Here is a 23807-nt window from a genome sequence, read left to right on the forward strand (position 1 = left end):
TTACTCATGGAGCTCTTCAGTGCTGGGTATTGGAAATGTTGCTGGGAATTCTCATTAGTGACCATGTGAGAAATGTGCTAATGAATCTTGCTGATGACCCCAGGTTCAGAAATGCTCCAGAGAAGAGAACAAGATTAACTGGATGATGTTGAGGCAAGGAGTCCCAGAAGATGGGCAGAAGTTTGTGGTGCAAGCTGTCACTGCAACCTCACTGAGGTGGAAAGACTGGAAAACAACATCTGAAAGGAAGGACTCTGGGGTTGGCAGAAAAGAAAACCATTTTCAGGAGCACAAACCAGAAGAGGATGGCCTAATTCATACCCCCAAATCAAATCTGGTTTAAATGAAACAGGGGGATCAAAGAACATAGGCCAGGCTTGAAGACCCCCATGCCATGCCTGGAAATAATAAGGCAAGAGCTCCAACAGGCTGCTAAACTTAAAGATACTTGTTTTTATCATCAGTCATCAGTGAAGGACCAGAATCTCCTCCCCCTGGTTCAGCTTTCACTGATGGCAAGTGGAAGGTGCCCCCAAAATCCATGCAGCACTTCAGCACCAGCAGGATGCTCAAATCAAGTCAGCAGTGTCATAAAAGAGGTGGAAAGAAGCCAAAACTGGCTGAGGTTTCTACAAAACCATCTTTCTGTGATTTGACATCTTGGAGAGAAACAGACCTTTTTTTTTCTGCTTTTAAAGTAAGAACATTCCCTGCAGTGAACACAGCCTGAACATTCCAGCATCCTGTTGTTGTACCCAGTCCAGGAAGAGAAACCAGGGCCTGGGTGTGTAACTGGGGCCACATGGATGTCCCTGTGCTCAGGCTGGGATGGGGGGACCCCACCAGCCAGAGGCTTCACCATGACCCTGGGCAGGTCATGATGAGTTTTAGCTCAGTTCCCACCTGCCAGCCTGATGTTCTCATCCAACTCTCACCTGCTGAGAGCCTCTCAGGGTAGGGAATGTGTTTTCTAGATGAACATGCAAGAGAACCCTGATTTTGGCTAAGGCAACCAAGTGCTACAGTAATTACAGATATCATAGAAATAGAAGCATATTTTGTAAATTATTATCATGAAGAAGCAGTGGCTATTCTCCTGAAAAGTCCCAGCACTTAGGGTTTTCATGTTTTTTGTTTTTGGAACAGACTAATCACTTTCACATCATAAACAAATAATGCTTTTAATAGATTCCATACTTGTGGAACTTTTACAACTAACATGCAGCAAAGCCCTTGCCCTTCACAGGCTTGGGGTGTTTTTTTGGGTTTTTTTTCTGAAATAGCAAAGCATATTCTGCAGCAAATTAAGTGTGATTCACGTGGCATTTTGTAGGAGCGTGCTGTGGATGTGGCCTATGAAACAAGCTTTGTTAGAATTCTGTAGCCTTATGTTCCTTTTTTTTTTTTTTTTTTTTTTTTTTGTGCTTATAATTCTGAATATGTTTTTGCTGCAGTTTCACCCAGGGAACAACAGGGGAGCTTTTCTGTGCCCTGTGAATCCCCACCAGAGCAGTGATGAGGGATGAGCTGATGCTGCCCCATCAGCCAGGAGGGCTCTGTGCTTCCATCCTGCCCCAGGGCAGGGTAAGTGAGAGCAGAACCAGCCCTCCTAAAGGCACATGTGAGCTTTCAGCTCCTGATGAGCTCTAGGACTCACAGATTAGTGTCTGCTTTCCCAGCTTACTCTGAATTTCTTGTGCTCATAGCCATTGTGTTTTCAGGCAGCAGCTGAGGCAGAGAGAATAAATATGGGATGAAGCTTGGGGAATTCCCATGGCTGAGGTGGCACCACCACCACAGAGAACCCTTATTACTTTTCTGCTGTATTCTGTTTGAAAAACTCAGTTCTCTGGAGAAAGGCTCAGCTTAGAGTGACCCAGGCCAAGAAAGTTTCTGTTGGGTGACCTTGTTTATCAAGCCCAGAAATTCCAGCTACAGAACCTCTGCTGGCATGAAAAAAAAAAAAAAAAAAACAACAAAACCCAGCACTTATGTGCCTAACATAAAACATACTGGACTGAGAGGCCCAGAGAAAGCTGGTGGAGACAAGATTAATGGTTTTAACTGGGAGTGAAATCCAGTAATTAAGTAGTGACCCATGACATTTGAGAAGCAGTAACAGTTTGTTGACCACAAGAATGATTGCTCAGAGCACCTTCTTAATGTTGTAAATGTGAAAATGATTTACAGCATGACCAACAGGGGAAAAAAAAAGCAAGTTAGCAGGCAGACAGGATTGACAGTGGTAATTGTTCCTGACTGCATACATATGTGGAGGTAGGAAAGTAGAAATAATTTTGCTGTGTAGCATGGTAGCTATATATCAAAATTGCCAACAGCAAGGGACTCAAACTCCTTGAGCTGAGGTGATTAAAATTGTGCAAACACCACTCACAACACCACGACCAACAAGAAGCCTGAAAGGGGTGGAGGCTTCACTCTGGATTTCAGCAGGACCTGGAGTTGTGGCAGTATCAGAGCCTTGGGAAAAGAGCAAAAAACCAAATTATTAATATCCAAAATGAGCCTCAGCACACAAATGGCTCTGCTTCTGAAGAAGTAGGAAGACTGTCAGAGGATTTCAGCAGCACCTGAAAGCAAAAATTGATTCAGATTTAGGAAGCCAATAAAGAACTAGTCAAGTGTTTGGGAAGGACCCAACATTGTCTTGCAGTGAACTTTGCTCTCTGGCACACTGAGGGTGGTGATGTCCAGCCTTGCAGTAGCACATTTGTGGTCCTGAGAGAAAATATGAATATCAGAGTACCCCTGCTTCCTCTTTGCCTGCAGAATAAGGAGAAATTGAGTCTTTTGCCCCTTGGCCTCACTGGCCTTTCACTGGGGGAGGGATGGTATTTACAACACAGCCTAAGGTCCCATAAAGCAGGATGAAATCTTTATTTTACCATCAGAAAAAGCAAAGGTTTGTGCTGCCCAAGTTTGGAAATGTTCCCTTTATTTAGTGTCAGAGAAATGTCTCTGCAGCTTACAAGAGTTGGGTAAAATGGTCATGGAAAGAGCTGGAGAGCTGGAGAATAGTTTCCTTTCAGGCTTTTTTTTTTTTTTTTTTTTTTTTTTTTTTCTTTTGTCCCTGAACCTCAGCTTTGTTTTCCTTTTGTGAGTGATCACAACTTGCTGGGTCAAGGCAAAGAGGTTTTCTGAACAGAGCAGGGCTGTTCCCCTGGAAGACACCAAACCTCCATCCCCAGCAGGCTCCTCCAGCCACCAGCTCTTGGATTGCCACTCAGCACCCCAGCACAAAGCTGTCCAAAATGAAAGGCAGTGCACAAAATGCAGGAGAGACAGGAGCTCAGGTCAGCATGAGGCTGAGCAGAAGAAAGAGCAGAGCCTTGTTTCAAATGTAATTATTTTTATGCTTGGTTTTTTTCGGCATCTCTCAAGGCCTCTGTTCCACCATCTCCTGTTAAAAGCTGCTCAGTTTTGTTGTGTTTTTAATATGGCCATAACCCTGTTTTATGTAGAAGGGGAAATGCTGGCTCCCTGTGGCTTTCATGGATTTTCATATTGGTGTAATTCAAACAATATGGATGGCTCAACTTGACGTCGTTTCCTGGCTGCAGTGGGGCTCGTGGTAATCCAGAGTTTAAACTTTACTGGGGGGAGTGATGGAGCAGCAGCCAGCACCACAGAGAGCCCTGGGGAAAGCAAACAGGCCAGGCTGGTCAGCTCTGCCCAGCAAGGACATTCAGGTAAGTGCCCTCTGGCCAGGTGAGCCACCCAAAAATCTGCCAGAGATGCAAAAGTGCAAAGGGCCACAAGAACACCAGCTCCACTCCCACTGCAAGAAGAAAGCACAGGTACAAAATGCCTGTGCTACATTTCCAGCAAGTTCCTTTTTGTGACCCCAAAGCCAGTCTGAATTCTCCTCTTAGAGTCCTCAGAGCATCAGGAGAGCTGCTTTGTTCCAGCAAGGACAAGAAGCATTTGCACTCTGGTTTTAATTACAGCTGGAGGTGGAGAGACAACCAAAAACTAAAGAGCTAAGGTGGAGAAGAAAGAGGTGAAGAAAAAGCTGTGTGGTGGCATTTGTGCCTGTCTCCAGTTGCAAGCAGCTTTAACAAATGCCTGCCTTTGTGCTGGGTGTTTGCACATCCCTGAACATGAACACATCTAAGAGGCAGGGCTGGTAGCACAACCTCTTACTCAGCTTGCCAAACATTTCCAATTATAAAGCCCTGTTTTCAATTGCTAATAACTTTGTTAAACTTAAACCACTTGGGCTTCAATTTTCCATGCCAAGTGTCTGCCTTGGGCTGAATTCTTTGTTATCCCCTTTTTTTTTTTTTTTTTTTTTTTTTTTTTTTAAGCAGCCAATAAAAAGGTTCAGCTGTTTCAAAGGAGATGACTAGGGAAAATACAGGGGCTTGCAACACAGAAATATCCTAGGAAACCTGTCTTGCAAAATTCTGGAGTCTTCTTGTTGTAGACAAAAGGCTGGAAATCTGAAGCATTGAAAAAACCTTATCAAATCTGAAACAGCAAAATTGCTCTGAAAACCCTTTTTATACCAGCAATACCTCTTACATCTCTGCAGCTCCATCTTTCCTGGACACATTTTATCCTTTTGCCCTGCTGGCCATGGCAGGACAGTTTGACCATTCCATCACAGCCCAGTGCACTCAGATTAGGGCCAGAGAACCTGTTTTTTTCTACCCCAATTCTTATTAGCCACCATCCTTCCCTTCCCAAAGGCAGCCCTCCTTGCTTTCACCTGCCACCTCTCCCTCTGTATCCCTGCATTTTCCAGTTCCAGCAGGGAATACAAACAAGGCAGAGTGTAAAAATAGAGTCCCTCCTTACAAAACCCATGTGATAGCAAAAATGTGCCATTTCCCCTTCTCCCCCTGTGCAGCAGCACCTTCAGCATCCCTGGAGTTTGCCCACTTTTTAATATCCCAACACTCACATCTGTTTCCTTTTGCTTTATGTGCATGGGATTTAATAACAAATATGTTCCCCATCAATCCTGGCCCTCGCTGTGCCTACAGTGCCTTACGTATTTTCTGATCAGATCAGATGTTCTCTGTGGTTTGTTTGTCAGATTTGCTGGTTGGTGTGTCAGGAAGCAGCGTGGAGCCAGCAGCACTGCTGGGCTCAGGGAAAGCACAGGGAGACAGGCATCCTGCAGCCCCAGTTCCCTGCATTTACAGTCCTGGCCTGGTACACAGATATTCCAAAGGGGAGGGTCACATTGCTCCTTGTATCACACTCCTGGGAGATGCTGGACACGTGGCAAAGGATATTTGTGCACCTCTGGGACCCAGAGGTGCCTCCCATGGCATTGAAATGCAGCTGAAAAAGTCATTTATGCAGGCAGGTGTGGGAGGATTTCAGCCTGACAGGGCCATAAACAGAGGGTGCAGAGTTCTCAGCTGTCATGTTTCTTAAAAGGTGGAGGAACCACTGAAATAATCCAGGTCTAACTCCCCTAACATCCACTTAAAAGATCTGGGAGAAATGCTGCAGTTCAGAGGATGGTGAAACTGGAGATGCTGTGAAAAGCACTGAAAAGGAGGAAAAGAAAACAGTTTAATGTGCTTTTCAGGTGGTCCTTCCCAGGCACAGGTCTGGAAATAGAGCTGGGCTAGAATGTCAGTGTGGTGGTTGCTGATATCAGGTGGGGGTTGGGAGCCTCAATATAGCTCAGGAATATTCAAGAGATGAAAGAACCCAGAAATGAGAAAATCAGAAGCCCTGCAGGGGGGTTGTAAACTGGGAGAAAGGAAGGGAAACACACACAGTGTCTTCCAGCAAGGCTGACAGCTCTTAGCAATGAAGAACAGCACATCAGTGGGCAAAAGACAGGTACAGAAACACTGGTGCCACCACACTACAATAAATTTTAAATGTCAAAGCTTGTTCTGCTTTCTGGGGAAAATGCATCACTTTGTGATGTTCTAAAATTACAAGTTCCTCCTGGTAAAGATTATTTTGAGACACACCACCATGTACCCCAACTGTCCCTTTCCTACAGACAATTCCATTTAATTGTTGAGAAGATAAATTTTCTATTAGGGACAAAAAACCCAAAATATTGTTTTCTAGAAAAAAACTGCTAAATTTTGGGGAGAAAGTGGCTGCCAAAAGCCAATCATTCCAGTAAGGGACACAGCCCCAGTACAGTAGCAGCAGAACTCAGACTGAGGCATAGCCATCAACTCCCACCTCATACATTCAAGAGGCCCAGAGGGAAACCCAGAGCAGTTTAAGACACTGAAATATTGTCTGAAAAAGATGAGGGTTTTCTTTTCTTCGTAGTGAAAGCTGCTCTGCCCCTGGACAAGGTGTGCTCAGAGTCAGCCAGCAGGATTCCTGAGAGATAACAGCACCATTGACCCTGCAGAGCACAGCCTGTGAACATTTCTTTTTCTGCTTTGCTCTCAAACAGCTCCTGCAGCCCTGAGCAGGCTCAGAGGCAGAGATTACACATGGGTTGGAGCTGCTCAGCTTGGGGGAACCCAAGAGAAGGAGTTGGAGTACCTTGGAGTAATTGGAGTCCTTGCTTTGCACAGGCAAGAGCAAACTGTCCCCTCTCACCTTTTGGGTTTGACCAAACACAAGCTGAATAATCTATAAAATAAAACTCTAACAGCCATCATGCCTTGGATGCTGTCCCAGCTGGTCTCTGGCCAGACCTGGCTATGGACAGGTACACATTCCCAAAGTTGTGCTGATCCCCAGTTTCAGAGTGCCAATGAGTGTGCTGGAAATCTGGGAGAGCTGCTGTCCCCCCTACAGCCTTTTCAGCTGGGGACCTTGCAGGGTGCAAGGCTGAGACCAGGAGAGGCTGAAATGAAGAGCCAGACCAGACTGTGGGCTCTAAAGAGGAGCCAGCACTGTGCTGGGCAGTGGGGTGAGAATGGATGCTCCTATAAGATCCATGTGCTCTGCAGTTTGGCCCCAGGGGAAGCACAGCCCACCCAAAGCCAGAAGAATGTGCATCACCAGGGAGAATTTCAGCCACCCTCATCCTTCAAACAGCAGGTGGGAGGTTTGACCTTGGGAGCAGCCTCAGGGCCTGTCCCACAGCACAGACACAAAAGCACAGAGCAGAGGAGGATGAAGTGCTTCTGCAGGTGGCCCCAAGCAAAGTGGCAGCCCCCAGTCAGCCAGGGCACCCCAATACCCACTTTGGGTCTGTAAGCTGTCCCCAGGGTAGCATCTCCAGGCACACAGGGTTGTATCTTTCACACTTTTGGAGCAGGGCTGTAAATTATGGCAGAGGAACTTTATTCTGCTGACTCTGTGCTCCTGGCCCCTGCTGGGGGCTGCTGCTGCTCCAGCCCCAAATGGGGAGCTGGGACTTCCCTAACTGCTCCATGAAGTGGTCACAAATAGGAAGAAACTGCAGTTTCCTCCAATATTTAGCATTATATAGGCCCACAGCAGTGCCACACTTTACTTCTTCATTTCTAGCATCCCCCTTTGAGAGTTCTAGCCCACTTCATCATCATAAACATGTCAACAATCAGTCCCTGTGGAGGGCTCTGCTGTTTGTTCTTTGGCTCACATGGAGAAAGCATGTCCCTGCTCCAGCCCCCAGCACACATTTCTGTATCCTCAAAGGGGCTGCAGCTGGAATGGGGCCATCTTGCAGCTCCCAGGCATTGATAGCTAAGGATTTAAAAAAAAAAAAAAAAATTTTAAAAAATTAAATAAATAAATAGATAAATAAAGTAGAAAGCAAGGAACACGAACTTGATAAATATGATCAGCTGCCAGGAACGTGCCTGAAGCCTCCTGCTGCTGCTGTTGACATCAGAAAGCTGCAGAGCCTGGGACACAGGAGGAAGTTTTATTGTCTCACTCCTGCCAGGAGCACGCGATGCTGCTGCAGCTGCCTGGTGCTGCCCCAGCCCCTGGGGAAAAAGGACATCACTGCTCACCTCCCCCAGAACCTCTTCACAGAAACCACTGCTGCCACGACATTTCCTAATTTTTTATTGCACCTGAAGTTTCCTGGCAGCCACCTGGCAGCTCCCAGGGCTGCTAACTGGGGTAAATTTTGTGGCCAGCCAGGGAGAGGTGCCCCTCCAGCATGCAGCTGTGTGCTGGTGCTTTTTCTAGAGTGGCTTCAGCTGCTGGGGCTGGGCAGCCCCAGCTGTAAAAGTGGTTTCATGTTTTAGGAAGAAAGAGGATCCAAAACTCAGCTTGTTGCTTTGAGTCTGTGCTCCCCATCAGAGCTTAGCAAGGAAGTTCAGGTTCCCTTAAACTTCACCAATGCAGCAAGCTGGTCTGTCAAAGGACCAGGAGGGAATTTCATTAATGCTGATGGAGAAAAAAGAAAATCCATATTAATTAATACATATATTATCTAAATATTAATTCAAGCAGCTGAAAAGAGATGAAAACTCCTTGGGGAAAGGGAATCTGAAGCAGTGCAGTATTTTAGTAGGGGCATGATGAATAATTTTGCAGTGGCAAGTCATAAATATATGTGATGAAGACACAGACACTTTTTCACCTTTTTATTTTCTTCCAGGTTGCAATGCTCCCTCACTCTTTCAGGTCCATGGCATTTGGTATAGGACAGGAGGGAATTATTTTCTTTCATAGGCAGAGTTTAGGCCCCCTGAAAGGGGCTGGCTGGACAGTTATGAAGATGTAAATACTCTGTATAGACCCAGAACAAACTTTCCCAGTGCTCTGCTTAAAAAATATGGTGCAGTGCTTGGCTGGATGAAGCACAGTGAGAATTCAGTTTTCATGGCTCATTTAGTCAGGCACTTTTCTTCAGGGACAGCCAGCAAGAGCACTGAGTTTTCTCTGCACTTTCTTCTGATGCAGGCAAAATTATTCTGGGTTTTGGACTGAGACTGGCTTAATTTACAGGATTTTTAAGAGGCTTCAAAGTGGTCACCTGGAGAAGAGTTTCCAAATCTGCTCCATGCCAAGACATCCAAATCCTTTCTCACATGAACTTAAAGCATTAAAGACTTTGAAAAAAGAAAATTCCTGTTCAGAAATGCTTTTCTAAAAAACTGCTTGTCCTCCAGCTATGGCTGCATGGGAATGTCTCCTGCCCTCAGCTTTCCAACCCTTTTGTAGAAAATGTTCAGATCTCCCTTCAAAGTAAAAAAAAAATAACTTTTTTCTTTAAAAAAGCACCAAAAAAACATTACATTTGGCAGAAACAGAGAGCTGCTCATGGCACTCTGTGTTGTTAATGGCCAAAGCAGTGGCAGCAGTGTCCAAGCTGGTGTAGGATTGTCAGGGCACTCAGGTGTGAAGGTGCTGAGAGACCTGTAAGTATCTGGACTGAAAGATGGAAAGAAAATGCAAAACAAAACTTTCTTGAGTAGCTCAAGGGTTCCTCTTCCAAAATCACTGGAAAAACCTTTATTACAAACTCCTCCTCCACCCTGATTAACCCAGAGAGAGATTTAAGCAGTGCTGTGCTTTGCTAGGGAGCTGTAAGGAGCCCTGGAGGCAGCCAGCTGAAATAAAATGCCACAGCTGAGGGTTTCTGTAGAGAAACTATTTAAAACTTGTTTTTCACCTTTCCATTTCTCTGTTAAAATGTGACATTAATTTGGGCCCAGGCTAACCCCTCCCTTGTCACCAAATCACTGCACTTAGATTAACCAAGACAAAGACTTTTTTTTTCTTTCCTATGTAAATCTACTGTCCTCTCCATGCTAGACATGACTCTTGGCAAAGATGCTGAAGAGAGGAGCTTGGAGGAAATTAATAATATTTTTGATTCTAGAGAAGCAAATGTCAAAAGTCAGTCTTGAAAAGGTAATACAGCTTCAATTGATTCATATGTTTGTCAAGATGCTGCAACTCCACAGAGCTCCAGAGAAAGGAAGAAGCTGTGATTTTAAACTGCACAAACTGTTGATCTTTTGCATTGTTTGGACTTTTGCAATCAGATCTGTATTTCAGTTAATAAAAGTTAGGCAGTTACTCAACATTTTTATATTCAGGGCAGCAAGCAGCCCAGCAGAGACACCAGCCAAGTGCCTGCAGTTAAATGCAATCACTTGCATCCACTCTCCTCCCTCTGACAGGGCAGCATTCCTGCAAAAGGGTCTCTCCCTCTCTAATCCTGTCATTAAACCTGGAAACCAGATCCTATAACTTTAATATTAATTTAATTCATCTGGCAGCAGCTCGCCCCGCTCTCATTGCACACCAGGACAAATTGATGTCACTTCATCCCAGATGAGGAGAACCCAAACTGCACCTCAGAGAAACACTCAGGGCAAGTTCTGCACAGCCCTGTGACATGTTCTGTGTCACACCTGGGGCTCCAGGCCTTCCCTGAGCACTCCTGCACGATGCTAGAAGGGTTTAAGGTCTCCTGGTAAAAGCTCTATTTTCCCCCTGGGAAATCCCACACAGGGTATTATTTTAGTGGTCTGTCAACACAAAGCTTCAGCCTGACTGGGGTTGTGCCATCCCAGGCATATATTAATGAATCACTCCAGCAGAAGCATCTGAATGCAGCCATCCTTTTAAAAAAAATCAATCAGAATTAAATGTAAACCGCAAAACCAGTGAGTGGATGGATTGTTAAGAGGTTTTGATTAAAGCTTTTGAAATTAAAAGGATCAGACCAAGGATCACAGAAACATACCACAAAATCATCAAAAGAAGATGAGGAGCAGATTTTGTAGCCCTTGCTCTTGAGGGAGATAAATCAGTTCTTTATATTTCATGTAAGGAAAGAGTTGCAAAACTTGGCCTTTGCTACACAGAAAATCTTCTTAACTGATCCTGAGTCCTTGAAGCCTGTTCATCCTTTGTTGTCTCCCCTAGGAGGAGTCTCTGGTGGCAGGACAGCTGCCCCAAACAGAGGTTTCCCTCCTGTCACTTGGCTGGATGTGCCAGGGTGAATTTTGGGACACCACCAGCACGGTGACAAGCAGCAGATGCTGCAGCTCAGCCACCACTAATTGCTGGAAGCAGAGAAAGCTTTTATAGCCAGTGATATCACTGAGTGAGAGAGCTGCTTGTGCTGCCTGATGGGCAGAATTTAATGTTTTTGTGTCATAAAGCTCCTTGCATTGCATTGCTTATGGAATAAGCACTGTGCCATATCCTGTTTTTTACATGACATGAAGTTTTGCTTCCAATCAAACCAAAAATGAGTGAAGAGCATTAATCCTGTAGGTCTGGCATGGTCAAGCCCTCAACCCAAAATCCCTTCTGAAACTTTATTCTTCTATTTATCTACAAGCCTTCTCTCTCTATCCTGATTTCATCTAAAATTGGTCCCTTGCTTGGATGTGCAGGTATAAAAATTGAGTGTTGGACAGATCTGCTGGATGTGAGTCTGAATGTGCACTGAGCTGAAGGCAGAGGTGGAGCTGCCCTCCTGCAGTTATAAAGAGTCAGCAATTCCAGCACAGCTTGTGCAGTGAATAGAGCCCTAAATCCAGATGCCAGTTCACAGATAGTCTTTCTGTCCAATTACACCCAACTTCTCATTTTTAGGCTACCCAAAAGCCACAGAAATTATTCTGCTTTGCAGGATGTCTCTGCCAAACTAAAACCTGGTTAAACACATGCTTGAAGAAGCCACCTGATTTTTTCTATATTTACCACACATTTAAAAGTCATATTTATAAGTGACAGAGCGGAACAAAAACAAAACAAAAACAAAAATAGGGGCTCTGCTGAGAATTTACGTGGCAAGCTTTGCCCCAGAGTGTGTTTTTATGGGCTGGTTGTAAACCCTTGGAAACAGAAGGGTGCATAATGAAAACATTGACAGATCCTTACCTAGGATATTGCAAATGAGCACACCATAAAAATGACTAATTACAGTTATTGTAAAACTCAGCTTAGCTCTCAGGCCCAGCTGAGATGCAGACAGTGATAACAGAGGGTTTGGCCTCTGCTCCTGCTGCATTTTCCTACACACAGACAGGCAGCTTCTTGTTTTGACCCTAATGATGAGTCAAATAAATGTCCATGACCACAACAGGAAATACATTTAATAAAGTTTAATGGCAAGAAGAGTGTTTGCTGGTTATCTGACCTGCAAAAATCCTGCCCTTTTTCACTGCCTGTCCACTCATAGTCCCAAGCATGTTCCAGCTTAGTATTTCTCACCTGTCTAATTCAGGTGGGCTTTGAGGATGTGTTAGACCCTACACCAGACCTCCAGGCTCTCTAAATGGTTTTTCTGGTTTGTAAGAGTGGAAGGAGGTCTCTCAGAGGCTCTGAAGAGTAGCAGAGGGGTGAGGTGAGGAGGTGGGAGCTGCCTGGATGGAGACTGTCCTCATCAGAACTCATGGGAATTAGGTGGTTGCTGCACTGGGGCTGGCTTCACCAAAAAAAAATGGCCAGAAATAAATGGAGATTAGGTGACAGGAGTACCCATGCATCAGAAGGGGCAGTTAATTTTGTGTACACATATGGAGCAGTGTAATTTCTGCATGGCAGCAGGGATGGGGCACACTCTGCATGTCCTGGGGGGGCTCTGCTGGAGTGGGAAACTGCCCACACCAAGCTCCACCATTCCAGCAGTGAGGGGTTCAGGAAAAGCCTTGCATCCTTCCCATCCATGCTGGAAAAGCTGATGCCAGCTGGCAAAAGCAGCAGGAAGATGGCTCAGGGTCTGGGGGAGGTTTTGGAGAAAGACAACCTCCAGCATTTCCATTTCCCCCTGTCCTTCTTCATCTCCTTCTGAGCCCAGGAACCTCATCTTCATTTCTGGGATGGGCTGGACACAGATCCCCCAACCCAAGGGGGTTTCAGAGCCCCATCCCCAAGCTGCTGTGCCTGAGGAGCTGGCACTGTGTCCATGAGGAAACTGCAGTGGAGCCCATCAGCTTTACAAGGATGGTGGAATATTTCTTACTGCTGCAATAAAGGGCTCAGCAACGAGCAGGGGACAGAGCCTGGCCCTGGGCACCCCGAGGGCCTGCAGATAAAGGGTTGGATTACACAAAGCAGCCTCTCATTATCCACTCCTTGATACTGGTTGGTAAGAGTGTTTTTTAAGGAATCCCTTAATTAGGTTTTACAGTGCATAGGTTAGGCATTTTCCAGCAAGGGCTTTATTGTAATGGGTTACACATGTTCTCATACTGTACACCAAAATGAAACTTAGCTACAGGGCATTTCCTTCCTCTGCTCTTGCTGGGGAGCAGCTTCAAGCTCTCTGCAGACACAAAGCCATATTTCACTCCTGAGGCTGCAGCCTCTCCCCTCTCCCCTCTCCTGGGTCAAGGTGCCACGGGGAGGAGGTGGGGAGAGGTGAGGCAGAGATGGAAGAGACCCAGGAGGGTAAAACAGAATAAAACAGAGTCAGCAGAGCCTGACCAGTGCCCCAGGAATCACCTGGGAGCCTCCTCCAGCCCCAGCAGTGCTGAGGGTCTGTGTCACAACCCAATGCAGCACAGCCAGTCAATACTGAAAAATAGGTAGGGGGAAAAAAACAAAAAAAATACAGAAAACCCAAACAAACAAACCAAAAAAAAAAAAAAAAAAAAAAGAAAATAAAACAAACCAAAAGGAACAAAAAAACCCCCACCAGTTTCATGGGAGTGAAGATCAAATTAATTGGTAAAAGAGAAACCCCAGGTTGGAATGGTCAGATATTTTAGGGTGGTAAGATGTTCTTCTGACTCTCTGAATATGGTTTATAACCAGCGCTGCTTTTTTGGCCTGTAGGGTTTTTTTTTCAGCTGGAGATTGCTGTGAGACTAAAGAAATTAAAAGTGTATTGGGAGATGGACAATGACAGGAGGAACCTGTGGATTCCTCTTCCCTAATGAAGGAAGGGATGACTATTAGGAAGAATCTCCAGCTATGGCTAAAGTGTGCAGAATTTACTCCAGATTTTGTGAACTAGCCAAAACTTGGAAACTTCTGATTGTCTTCCTGTTTGAAAACAGGGATATTTAAGGGGGATTCCATATGACAGATTCAGATCAGGCTAAAAATTACACATTTGCCCACAACTTACAGAGAAGCAGTGGGACTCATTGGGATGTAATAGAAAAAATAAATTTACATTGGTTCAAAGGGCAAGTGGGCAAATTCTTGGAAGAAAAAAATCCTTCAAAGCATCTTAAGCATCTAAGTAACCACATTGTGTAAGGTGTTCCTGCAAGGCCATGGCATCATTTAGACACCAGAGCTTCAGAAACAGTTTCTGTGGAAGGTTCTGTGGAAGAGCTGACACCCTGCACAGCTCAGTGCCCCTTAGCCCTGTCTGACAAATTCTCCAAAACCTCAACCTGCAGCAGGGACCTGCTGATCCACCCAGCAGCCAAAATCCACGTTCCCCTTAGAGCTGCTGTGGAGGGATGAAATCTCAGTCCCACAAAGAGCCTGGCTGCAATGACAGCTGTGGGAGTGTTTCTGGCAACTGGAATTTGCAGCTGGGCTTTCCATGGCACCCACTCCTGTTTGCACTTGGACCTTGGCAAATCAGCCTATTAGCATGCTCACATTGAAGAAAGGAATTTATGTTGTCTTTATGCTTTAAGCCTGAATTTGTCCTGAGGGAACAGTAGCAGAAAAAACAGCCATTTATTTTTAATAGACACCAGCATCATTACTTAGGTCTGGTGAGCTTAAAGGATTGAGAGGTGAATGATATCATCAAGGAAACAATTTCTTCCTTCACTTTTTTTTTTTTTTTTTTTTTTTTTTTCACTCATTGAAGGAAGGAAAATCCTGCTCAAGAATACAAGGGCCAGGCTGCAGGGTTCAAATGCTGCTTTCCAGCCCTGCAGACCTAGTTTATCCTGTCTGCTGTCCCTTCCCCAAGGCACAAATTTCCCTTCTTATGCTGTCCCTTCCTCACATTCACCAAGAGATGAACCAGATGTTGGCAGAGGTGCCTGCAAACCCTCACCCCTCCCTGCCCAAAGCAGGGAGAGGCCAAAGAGAAATTGGGATTTATCTGCAGTGACAGCCCCCCACCCCTGAACACCTTGGGGTCACCACAGGCCAGCCAGAGCACCTCGACTTGGCTGTGACCTTGCAGGAGCCCTGGCAAATCACATCTGGAATGTGTTTCAGCTTCCAGAGCAATAAATGAAAACACTGAACACAGGAGGGCTGGAGCAGAGTTGTTTGAAAGAAAAGGTAAAGCTTTGACCCTTGTTTGGCCCATGACATGTCTGGTTATTCCAGCACAAGTTGTGGAAGTGTGGCTTGGGATGGGGAAAAGGTAATAAGGTATTTTATCATCAAATAATACAATTCATTTCAAGCTTCACTGGCACCCAAGAATGGGAGATGTAACTTCCCCACACTCCAAGCCACTCCTTTTCCTTTGTCTCCAGATACTCAACAAGCAAACAAGCAGTGGATTCACATAGAAACAATCAAAATCAGAAAAGTTCATGCCCTTTTTCGAGCAGTTTGGCAAATCCTGATTTCAGAAAAATTAGAGAACGACAAGTTTAATTTGTAAACCATCAACAAATGGAAATCCAACTTACAGGCACAGTGAGAGCATTAAAATGACACATGACCTCTCTGTCATTTTTCCTTTGTTTTTCACCACAGAAGTGTGATTCTAGCACCCTGCTCCCTAAAATAAGTTGAGTCTCTTTGAAGGATGAGGGAGGGCTGGCTGCAGAGACCCTCATACTTCCCTCTCCAGCAATGCCTGCTCCCCTTTCTCAGCATTCCTGGTCATGTGGCCACCTCCAAGGGCTGTTATCTGGGCCACAAGGAAAAGCACAAGTGCTTATGTAATTTCTATAAGAAAATCCATCATCAGAGGGTATTTTCCATTTCCTGTTTTAGCAGAATCCAGTTTTCCTTGCACATGAAGTGAACATGATCCTTCTAGATGAGGCAATGCTTATTTATTTTCCAAGAACAACTGCAGTAAGGCCTTTTTCTTGAACCTAAAAAGTTCTGAGATTGCAGGTCTAGATTTGGAAGTTGGCCCTTGCCCAGCTGATGCCACTTATGTTTCCATTTATACTTCACTGTCAGCACTGACAGACAATCCCTTCTATCAGGTCCATTAATTTATTGCTTGAATGGATAGTTTTCCCCTTGGAAAGGCAGCAGCTCCAAACTGAGTTCTTGTTTTAGAGCTCTCTGCCCTCTCATGCCCTCCCTGGATCCACCCTGGGGGTTTCTGACATTTCTCTTTGGGCTCTTTTGGAGGCCTCACCCACCTCTCATCAGTGGGATATGGGGAATTTGAGCCAGGAAATTCCATCAGAAGGGTTGGGGGGTTAATTTAGAATATACCACTGCTGTGGCTGAGAATGCTGTGTCCCAAAGAGCTGAGACAGGGATGGGCACAGCTGGAGCTGCCACCACACTCTGGCACCACCCAGCTGCAGGGGACAGTCCCTGCCCCTCCTTTTCACAGGCTAGAAAGACATTCCCCAGCATTTAAGAGTTTGGATCCATGTGCTGTGGACCCCGGGTAGCCACAGATTTCCATGGTACCATTCCCACCATGTGGCCAGCTGGGTTCATAGCCATGTAGCCTTCCTCACTCCATGTCTGCTGGAATTTCACCATGTCCATGCTGCAGTGCTGTGTCTGGTTATTATTTTATAGAAGGATTTTACATCTTGCCCTTCCCCACCAGGGAGAAGACAAATGGCTTGACAAATGACTCCACAGAGGCTGCAGGGAGAGCACAGCACACCACAGAAACCAGCTCCCCATTTTCACTGCAGCAGCTTCAGGTACCTCACTGGCTTTTCCTGCCTGATTTTTAAATTTTAAAACCCAAAAAAGAAATTGTAATAAAAAATAGGCCCGACCACCCTCTTGCTGAATAGCTGACTTACAGAAAGCTGTCGCTTTTTCTCTGGAAGCATTGAGAAGAAGGGGCCTTCAATAGCTCCTTTGTGCAGTTTTATTTTGCAGCTCCCAGCTCAAGACAGCATTTCCTGACCTGTGAGGATTTGCTGCCCTCTTCCCGTCTGGGACACACTGCTCCTGCAGCTCAGCAGTGCCATGGGCACAGCTCCATGGGTCTGCAGGATTGACCCAGGGAAGCAGCAGCCCTCCACTGCCACAGGGACAGCTTCTCTGAGCACTCAGGTGAAGGGTTAGACAGGATTTATTGAGTTGTAAGGGTGTTCAAGCAGGCTGTCCTGTCCCCATCTGTGCAATGCTGAGCCCTCCACAACCACACACCTCTCCTCACCTTCCCCATCACCCAGGAAGGAGATCTCCTTCTACACATATTCTACGAAAACCAAGAAAATTTCCATCTATCTTGTGCTAAAATGTCATCCCACCAGGAATTTGAATGTTTTGAGGTGGACAAAGCTGATGATGAGCAGGAGAGAGCACCAGGAGCCTGCTCACCCAGTCAGGAGCTGCAAGCCTTTACCTTCCCTTTGTACAAGGGGGACAGATGAGGAGTTTCCACCCCCAGGTTGTGGCTCTGGGTTGTCACACCTGCTGCTCCCACAGGTGCCTGTGTGACAGGACACCCCCTCCAGCAATTCCCCTGTGATTGCTTTTATCAGCTGCTGAAGATTAGAGGTACCTTGGAATAGAAACTTCAAGGAAAAAGGGAATTGGGTAATTGCATTTCAAAGAAAATGCTTGAAAGGAACCTTTGAAGGACCGTATTCAAAGGTTCATGACTTGATAGAACCGTTTTGAAAAGACATAAATTCCTGTTTGGGTTTGGGATTGGCTCCCACCCCAGCAGGACAGAAAAGCTGCCTTCTTTGTAGGAACACAGTCCCAGCACAACACAGGAGACGAAATCCATGTGATAACATCTGAAATGGCTTTCAACTGAAAAATCCAAAGGTAATATATTAAGGTGAGGCCTGCTCTGAGCTGTGCATGAATAACTTCTGTAAGAAGACCTGAGCTTGTGCCTATGAGCTTTTAGGTAACATCAAGAGAGTTAAATGTCTGTTGTGCTGGCTGTGTATCAGATATCCCACTGCAAATCCACATTTACATCCCTTACTGCAACGTTTCCACCTGATTAAAACGTGGCAGCCACTTCCCAGCCAGCACAGCAGCTGAATTCCATGGCCATCCTGAACTGCAGGCCAGGCAGGGCAAACCTTGGGCACAGAGGGCACACAGTTCTCCCCTCTTGTCCCAAATATTCACCTTCCTGGCAGTGGCATCACCACACAGGAGTCACCAGGGCCTGACAGCACCAAGATATATCCAGGCTGGCAAATTGCTATTAGTGGCTCAAATCAGCTCACAAGCACAAAAATATTCTGTCTGTCCAATTTCCTGGTGCAGTTTCCTGCTGGACTTTTTCCTTGTGTTTGGAATTTTATTTCTCTTGGAAGAAAAAAATATTATATTTCTAGATGTACTGAGGAAATAGCTGATCTTATCTCCTCTATTATAGGTGCCTTCAAAAATAATACCTCCAATGATGCACAAACCTCTATTTACACAAGCCTGGGTTCAGCTAAGCCCTCAGCCCTTGAGCAGCACAAAGAGTGTCTTTAACAGCATCCAGCAGGATGTGTTTTAAGGATATTCTCAACCCATTTGCTGACATGGGGTCAGAGCTCTTTGCAGCTCCACTCTCAGCCTCATTTTGCTGTTTTGCATCATGGCCACATCTGATGTTTGGCCGCATCTGAACATGCATGGGGAGACCCTCCTTGACCCTTTCACTTTCTCCAGCAGCAGCCCCTCGTCCTGGCTCTGAGCTCTGCCTGTTCATGAAATTCCTGAAGGCAAACACAGGGATTTCTCCTCCTGAAATTCCTGAAGGCAAACACAGGAGTGCCCCAAGGATGCTGGGCAGCCAACCCCCAGGTGGGACAAGGTCTGACTGTGATGTCCAGCATGAAAAGCCTGAGGCCCCTGCTCCAGCCTTTGGAGACAGGACAGCAAAAGCATGCCCAGTGCCCAAATTCTGGCTGGGAATTCCTGTTCAGGTGCTGGGATACAGTGAGAGCACCGAGGAAGGAGTGCAGGCTGCCTCAGCAGGAGCCTGGCAGTGGCTGCTGTGACAAGGAGCAGGCAGAGAGTGCTTCAGCCTCTCCCCTGCAGCATCAGCCTCTCACAGGGCTGCACAAGTAGAGAACCAGGCAGAAAGCCAGGAAAGCTTGAGTTATATTCCTGATGCTGCCATTAATTTCTTATATGGCCTTGGGCAACTTGTATCACCTGCCAGTTTGGGTTTTTCCTCAAATAAAGTAGGGAGAACAGTTAACATCGTGGATTTATGGAGCTTAAAGCTCTACAAAGAAGAGTCTGGTCTGGCTTCTCTATATCAAAAAAACCTTTAATTTCTCTCAGTTGTGCCTGAATCAAGGCCAATTGCCTATGTTTGACCAATATATATCTCTCCATCTCTTACAGAAGAACAACTTATCTTCATCTGAAACATCAAGAGATGGAGAAAAGCCAGCACTTCCCTTGGTATTTTCCCCCCTGTGATTAATTCCCATCCCTACTGAGCATTCAAGTTTCATTTCCCATTCGAATTTTTTGGGATTCTTCTTTCAGCCACTACTTCTAACAATGCTTTCTTCTGCTAAATGAAAGTGTTTGCCTGATTCGGTATTTCTCCCCATGGCTTACCCACACTCGTTGGTGGGCCAAGGGCAATAATGGCAAAGATAATTAAAATCTGCCCTGTGCTTTGAAATATTAAGCCCATCTCTAAGTCCCATTATCCTGCTCAGTGTCAGAAGTACCAGTGACAAGTACTTGACTTCAGCCTTTCAGGCTGCCAGAGAAAACCAAGAGTGGAAAAGTACTATCCCTCCAGAAAAACAGATGTTGCAGCTCCAATTTGTCTTCTGCCAAGACAAAGGAGATGCACTAAATTGATCTTTTGTCAGGGATTTTGTTTTGCTTCCAAGATTAATATCACAACAAACTGGGAGGCACCGTTCCTCAGGGTGCAGTGCTGTATTGCAAAACTGAGCCTAAATACCCACACTGAGCATAATTTAGTGGGTCTGAAATTCTGTCTGCAAAGGGGGAGATAAATTTTTTTCATCCAGTAGCACATTATCTAAATAACCCCTCTGTCTCAGCATACAGAGGCTGACCACTCAGTTTCAAAACTAGGCAGTATTTTTTAGGCTCAGTGCTGCTCACCATGGAGTGTCCATGGTGATCCTCAGAGCCCTGCCTGGTGGCCTTCAAGGGGCTGCTTGGGCACACAAAAGGAAAGAAGGAATGGGAAGGATAACCTGGAACATCCTGTGAGCTGGTTGGAGGGCTCTGGTTGGAAACAACCACTTTTACCAGCCAGAAAAACCCCTCTCAAGTCATTCAGCTGGATAAGAGACATGGAACACAGAATGTCCAGGAAGTGCAGAAGGTTCCAGGACATTCTCTTTATCCACTGCAGCTTATAATATCATGCCTGCTTGTCTTCATTGATGGCATTCTCCTGTGGTACCTTCTGTTCCATTTCCCAAATAAACCTGTCCCAGATGTGGATATTCTTCCCTGGCTGATGTGAAACATCACCCCAAATTCACCAGCCACTGCTGTGTTTTCAGCAAAAGGACTAAAACTCCCCACTTGTGCAACTCCCTCAGGTTGAAGGGCAGCATGTAATTCAAACACATTGATTTAATGCTCTGTAGAACACCAAATTGCTCCAGGTTTTTTTTACATGGCATATCCAATTAACAGATTGAAAAAAGCACAATCACTAGATTGTGATGTTCTTCCCACAATTCTTCATCCACCTGAAAATGTAAATACCACCAATGCCTAAATCTCCGTGCTATGGCAATTTGTGAACAAGTTTTACATGCACATTCAAGGTATAATGGATCAACAAAAAAAAAAAAAAAAAAAAACTGGACAAACCAGAGACTTTAGGCTTGCTTTTTTCTCTGTGCTGTGGGAAATCTTTTACAGGGGTGGAAAATACAGCAACTGCACTACCTCAAGACAACAGCAATTCTCACTGGTGCATGGAAGTGCTCCTGAAGCAAGATGACTCTTTTTCTGCTAGGGCTAGTCTACACAAGGAAGTTTTGTGAGTTTAATTATGCCAGCTAGGAGTGTGAAAAAACAAATACATCATCCCTACAAGAGAGAGAGCTGCGCCAACAAAAAGCCCCTGGTGTGGATGCAGCACTACAAAAGGAGGGATTTATTTTTTTTTCTTCCTAGTATAGTTAATTTTGTTTGGGTAGCTCTGATAAACTACACCAGCAAAAGAAACCTCTTGGCTTGAACAACTGTGTTTCCAGAGTAGGCTGCCAGTCAGTGATATCTGTGTGTCAGCACATTCCTCCTGCTGGAGAGGAGAGGAGAGACCTCACACCGAATTCCCTGAAGTCTTTACCTGGGATAGAGGAAAGCTATGAGGAGGATCAGAATATTCAATATCTAAAAGGAGGCCAAGACACCGTGTGGTGAAGGAAAAGAAAGCTCTGGCTGCTCTGAACCCATCCAAAAGCACATTCCTGCCTGACATGTGTCCTCTAGGCTGAAAAGTGAATTTCTTGTCAGAGATGATCCCCAGCCATTCCTGGGATTCTGGAATGACCTGCTGCCCACATCCACAGCAGGTTCCTGCTTCATGTGGAGGTTTACAGCTGGATCTCAAGGGTTTTGGGCTGCCTGTTGTGGGCCCAGAAGGCTGTGAGATGGGTACCCAAGGTCCTAGCTGCACTACACTCTGGGGATGGGATGGTGATAGCAGCACCACCTTATTAGTGGCACCATGTATTAGTGGCTGGCTTCTTTTTTCTTCTGCTTTCACTCAGAGTCAGGATTGAAACTCAAGAGATGAATTTTCTTGTTCAGACTTAAACTTTCTTGTTCAGAATTAAATCTTATCTAAAGTAGAGAGAGTTCTCCAGCACTTCTAGCTAACAAACTAAAAGTGAGAAAATGGAGGTAGATCTAGCTAGTTACAAGGTTCTTTAAAGGCTAACTATCCAATTAAAAGCTAACATCTATATTATTTATACTTTTGAACCCTTAACCAAACACCTGTGACCTGCACTGCAATTAAAAAAAGTACCACCTAAAACTAAACAGCAGAAGGAACAGAAGGAAAAACACAATGCCCAAAAACCTCAATCTTGTCCCATACCTGTTAATAGATTCTAAAACCCCAAATTCAAAACCCTTCACCATGTGAAATTACACACTTCTATTCAAACTACACACTGGTGATTTTAACTCCTTCACTCAAATTTGGAAGACTTCTCTAAGGCCTTAAGTCAAAAGCAGTGTTCCCTTGTGTCAGAAAGCACAGAAAGTGCAAAACTCCCAGGCTTTAGGGCACCAACATGATGGCATTAAGTGTTTTTTTTAACCTAAAAAGCAATCTCCCTGGCTTTACCTGGAGGCTGCAGGCAAGGTATATTTAGACAATTCACCTTTCCCTTCCAGAGCCTTGTGTGAGAACTTTATATAGGGTAGAACTTGAAAAACAAAATAGAAAAGACTCATTGGTTCAAGAAGGCAACACCTCTTTGAAAACATGCTTTCTGCAAAATATCATGAGACACTCACACAGCTCTCATGCACCCTGCAGGTGCATAAACATTATTATAATTCCTTGTCCTGGAGAGTCTAAGAAAGTTAAGGCTTCAAGGCTGCTTTTTCCCTGGTTCCCAGCAGCATCCAACAACAAATGGGCACCTGTTGGGGCAAGCTGCCCTGCCCTGCCCTTTCCTGCAGGTTTGTGTCAGTAATGGGCGGGTAAACCCAGGGAGGATGGTCTGAGAACCTCTCCATCCTTCCTGCTCTGATTCCCCACTGATCTCTTGTACAACACCCGGGCAAATTCAGCTCTGTACCAGGGTGTCCAGCCTGTGGCCAGGGCCCCTTCCTTCGCATCCTTTGAGCAGCAAGTCCCACCTTTTCCTTCTTGCTGCGCTGGCTCCTTGCCCTCACTAACCCAGAGGAAGGTCGTTTGTTGGGCTTTTCTTCCTCAATCAACCCACAGAGAGGGGCTAGCATGAGCCTTTGTGTTTCTGCAGAGCAAATTCCACGAGCAAGGTGTAAAAGTAATTAAATCCCAGCCAGGCCCCAGCGCTCTGGCCCTGCCACCAGCCAGCGCTGCCACCTGCACCACGAAAGCACAGCAAGGGGGAATCTAAAACCCACAGCTTTTGGAAAGCCACGCCATACACAGCCCAGCTCTCTGGGGGCCAGCAGATAAACAGCACTGCCCAGAGGAATTTCCTTCCTGCAAAGGTGGGAACTGCCCGGAGGAGCCGCGGCCTCCCATCCTCTGGTGACATCAGCTTCCTCGCGCCTGCGGTGAGCACACTTCAAAGCAGGAGTTGGGGGAAAAAAACCCTCCTGGGAGAACGGGGAAGGTCTGATTCCTGGCCTGAAGGCCAGCAGGCAGAGCCTCCTTGCCAGTGCTTCACCCCAGCACTCCCAGAGAGGCCGTAAAGAGGACAGGAAAGCTTTAGCGCAGCAGGGGAAGATGCGGCCAGAAAAATACTCCAGAAAGTGGTCCCAGCACAGCCCCATCTCCACCAACATCTCAGCTTACCCACACACCTGCCCTGCCAGAAGGCCAGCAGCTTCCTGGGACTCATTTTTGTGTGTAAAATCCAGGTTTATTCAAAGCAGTCTCCACCTAATCATGTTACACATCGCTTCCTTCACTCTGCAGCTTGCTCTACCCTTAAATCTTGAAATATCTTTTTAGTCCCCAGTCCTTTCCTAAATTTTGTTGAAATTTTCCCAAGAACTTCCTGGGGGAAGAGGAAAAAAAGAAGGGATTGGCAGGCAGCAGGGTGACAGTCTGTTCACATAAGCTCCATTTCCTTAGGAAACCAGGCTAAAAATAATAGTCAAAAATCTTGGGCAATTGCCTTCAACTCAACATCTCTCTCTAGACAGGAAGAAAGGAAGGAATTAGCAGGCTGTAGGTTATATTTCAAGGTTTG

Source organism: Oenanthe melanoleuca, chromosome 8, assembly GCF_029582105.1.
Source record: "Oenanthe melanoleuca isolate GR-GAL-2019-014 chromosome 8, OMel1.0, whole genome shotgun sequence".
Lineage (NCBI taxonomy): Eukaryota > Metazoa > Chordata > Aves > Passeriformes > Muscicapidae > Oenanthe > Oenanthe melanoleuca.